Below are 5051 nucleotides of genomic sequence, written 5' to 3'. Positions count from 1 at the left end.
AGGGCGATCAAGCGAACAACCTGTCGTTAGCTATTAAACAACATAATAACTCCAAATCATTCAGGAACAAACCAGCCATGTAGTTTAAGAAGAAATTAAAATTATTATATTAAGCTATTATTACTTCAAGGCTGTAGCCTTGTGAAGCATTTGTGACACACTGTAGGCAGCAGGAGCACTCAGCATTTCAACAACAACTTGTTGTATTCAACCAATATAGACTTTAAATTGAACATTTAGGCTCTATAATATGAAATAAAACCACTTTTTTAAACTTAGAATTAAATACAATTAAAACAAAATATTAATTATTCCAGTGTCTTTTAATTCATTTTTAGAAACACCATAATAGTACAATGCCATCATATACAGCCTAGTTTGTAAGTTAGTTTAGCCTAGCAGACAGTATTTTTTTCCCGTGGCCTAATCACAGTCAACACACATCTGTTTTGTAGATCTAATATCAATATAATGGACTGAAATTAAATATTAGAAAATTATATTTTGCACCTGATGATATGGGGCTGCTGTGTTAAAAAAACCCTGTTATGGTTCACTGAAAACATCCGGTGAAATTGCAGAGCGCGAAATTTATTTTTTATTTTTATTTTTTAACTTCCATACATTCACAAGTGCAATACACCAAATTAAAGCTTAACTTCTTGTTAATCTAGCAACCGTGTCAGATTTCAAAAAGGCTTTACGGTGAAAGCAAACCATGCAATTATCTGAGGACATCAAACAAACACATGACAATCACATTTCAACCTGCCAGGTGCGACACAAAACTCAGAAATAACGATATAATTCATGCCTTACCTTTGAAGATCTTCTTCTGTTGGCATTCCAATATGTCCCATGAACATCACAAATGGTCCTTTTGTTCGATTAATTCCGTCGTTATATATACAAAATGTCCATTTTTTGGCGCGTTTGATTCAGAAAAACACCGGTTCCAACTCGCCCAGCATGACTACAAAATATCTAATAAGTTACCTGTAAACGCTGTCCAAACATTTCAAACAACTTTCCTAATCCAACTTTAGGTATTTTAAAACGTAAATAATCGATAACATTTTAGACGGGATAAACTGTGTTCAATAAAGGATAAAAACAACGTGAAGCGCGTGACCTGGAGCTCACATCAAAACAGTATAGTCCACTCGGCTGGACCCTCGTTCTGAATAGCCGTACTTCTTCATTTCTCTAAAGGAAAACATAAACCAATTTCTAAAGACTGTTGACTTCTAGTGGAAGCAATACGAACTGCAACCAAGTGCCACAGAAATCACCTCAAAAAATATTTTCCCTGGATGGTTTGTCCTCGGCGTTTCACCTGCCAAATAAGTTTTGTTATACTCACAGACATTATTTTAACAGTTTTAGAAACTTTTTTATCCAAAACGACCAATTATATGCATATCCTAGCTTCTGGGCCTTAGTAGCAGGCAGTTTAGTTATGGCACGCTTTTCATCTGGACGTGAAAATACTGCCTCCTATCCCAAACAGGATTTATTAAAAAACAAATGGCTTTTTCTTGAATCTATTGATGGTCAGATACTTCAGTTGTAACTGGTTCTGTTGAACATGATTGTAACAGGTGATAGACAACTTTATCACTGTTACAACCCTAGACTGTTCTCTTATTTAACCTTGTTGAAATCAAAAGTCATTTGTTGTCTTTCCATCAATTACACAGGCTGTCAGTGACCTATTTCTTGGTCGACTCACATCAACATTATCCAACTTGCTATCCAGCACTATCTAGTTTTGTTTTGTTTCACAGAATGGGTAGAGTACAGTTTATTAGCCTACAGTATATTATGCAGTACCAGTACTGTCACTAAACCCCTTTTAACACTAATACAAGGGGTAGAGTGCAATTTACTAGACTACAGTATATTATGCAGTACTGTCACTAAACCCCTTTTAACACTAATACAAGGGGTAGAGTACAGTTTATTAGACTACAGTATATTATGCAGTACCAGTACTGTCACTAAACCCCTTTTAACACTAATACAAGGGGTAGAGTGCAATTTACTAGACTACAGTATATTATGCAGTACTGTCATTAAACCCCTTTTCACCCTGCTGGATCTGATTGATCATTTTCACATTTTCACTGTCAGTTCAGTTCCAGGCTTCAGTTGAATGACTAACCAGGCCAGCCCAGTCCAGCTTGGCTCTGTAGTGGGAAAAGAGGTACTGTAGGAACTCGGAACACAAGAACACAATGGTGGTTTACACACTGCAGAACTAAGCTGACACTCAGCCAAGTCCAGATGAGTTGGCCTGGATACTCATGCTGGAAATGTTACTGTATCTAATATCTAGGCCAGCAGAGTAAAACATGGGTTTACCTGGCTGATCATTTTAGGTCATTTAGAGAACATGTCATTGTTTCTCATGGAGGTTTTCTTTCTTTAGCCTGAAAGTTTGGGACACTTTGGGAGAGTTCACACACTGCTCCAGGAACTACTACACTACTACTCTACTACACCACTACTCTACTACACCACTACTACACCATTACACCACTACACCACTACACCACTACTCTACTACACCACTACTACACCATTACACCACTACACCACTACACCACTACACTACTACACTACTACACTACTACACCACTACACTACTACTCTACTACACCACTACTCTACTACACCACTACTACACCATTACACCACTACACCACTACACCACTACACTACTACACTACTACACTACTACACCACTACACTACTACTCTACTACACTACTACACCACTACACTACTACACCACTACACTACTACACCACTACTACACCATTACACCACTACTCTACTACACCACTACACTACTACACCACTACACTACTACACCACTACACTACTACACCACTACTACACCATTACACCACTACTCTACTACACCACTACACCACTACACCACTACACTACTACTCTACTACACCACTACACTACTACACTACACCACTACACCACTACACCACTACACTACTACACCACTACACCACTACACTACTACACCACTACTACACCATTACACCACTACTCTACTACACCACTACACCACTACACTACTACACTACTACACTACTACACTACTACACTACTACACTACTACACTACTACACCACTACACCACTACACTACTACACCACTACTACACTACTACACCACTACTCTACTACACCACTACACCACTACTCTACTACACTACTACTCTACTACACTACTACACCACTACACCACTACACCACTACACTACTACTCTACTACACCACTACACTACTACACCACTACACCACTACTCTACTACACTACTACACCACTACACTACTACGCTACTACACCATTACACCACTACACCACTACACCACTACACTACTACGCTACTACACCACTACACCACTACACCACTACACTACTACTCTACTACACCACTACTACACCATTACACCACTACACCACTACACCACTACACTACTACTCTACTACACCACTACTACACCACTACACCACTACACCACTACACTACTACTCTACTACACCACTACTACACCACTACACCACTACACCACTACACCACTACACCACTACACTACTACACTACTACACCACTACACTACTACTCTACTACACCACTACTCTACTACACCACTACTACACCATTACACCACTACACCACTACACCACTACACTACTACACTACTACACTACTACACCACTACACTACTACTCTACTACACTACTACACCACTACACTACTACACCACTACACTACTACACCACTACTACACCATTACACCACTACTCTACTACACCACTACACTACTACACCACTACACTACTACACCACTACACTACTACACCACTACTACACCATTACACCACTACTCTACTACACCACTACACCACTACACCACTACACTACTACTCTACTACACCACTACACTACTACTCTACTACACCACTACACTACTACTCTACTACACCACTACACTACTACTCTACTACACCACTACACCACTACACCACTACACCACTACACTACTACACCACTACACCACTACACTACTACGCTACTACACTACTACACTACTACACCACTACACCACTACACTACTACGCTACTACACTACTACACTACTACACCACTACACCACTACACCACTACACCACTACACCACTACACTACTACTCTACTACACCACTACACTACTACTCTACTACACCACTACACTACTACTCTACTACACTACTACACCACTACACCACTACACTACTACTCTACTACACCACTACACCACTACACTACTACACTACTACACCACTACACCATTACACCACTACTCTACTACACCACTACACCATTACACCACTACTCTACTACACCACTACACCACTACACTACTACTCTACTACACCACTACTACACCACTACACCACTACAACACTACACCACTACACTACTACACTACTACACCACTACACCACTACTCTACTACACCACTACTACACCACTACACCACTACACCACTACACCACTACACCACTACACTACTACACTACTACACCACTACACCACTACACCACTACACCACTACACTACTACTCTACTACACCACTACTACACCACTACACCACTACACCACTACACCACTACACCACTACACTACTACACTACTACACCACTACACCACTACTCTACTACACCACTACACCACTACACTACTACTCTACTACACCACTACTACACCACTACACCACTACACCACTACACCACTACACCACTACACTACTACACTACTACACCACTACACCACTACACTACTACTCTACTACACCACTACTACACCACTACACCACTACACCACTACACCACTACACCACTACACTACTACACTACTACACCACTACTCTACTACACTACTACTCTACTACACCACTACTACACCACTACTCTACTACACTACTACTCTACTACACCATTACACCACTAGTCTACTACACTACTACACCACTACACTACTA

This window comes from Oncorhynchus mykiss, chromosome 17 (genome assembly GCF_013265735.2).
Source record: "Oncorhynchus mykiss isolate Arlee chromosome 17, USDA_OmykA_1.1, whole genome shotgun sequence".
In the NCBI taxonomy this organism is placed as follows: Eukaryota; Metazoa; Chordata; class Actinopteri; order Salmoniformes; family Salmonidae; genus Oncorhynchus; species Oncorhynchus mykiss.
Note: the sequence above shows the minus strand (reverse complement) of the source record.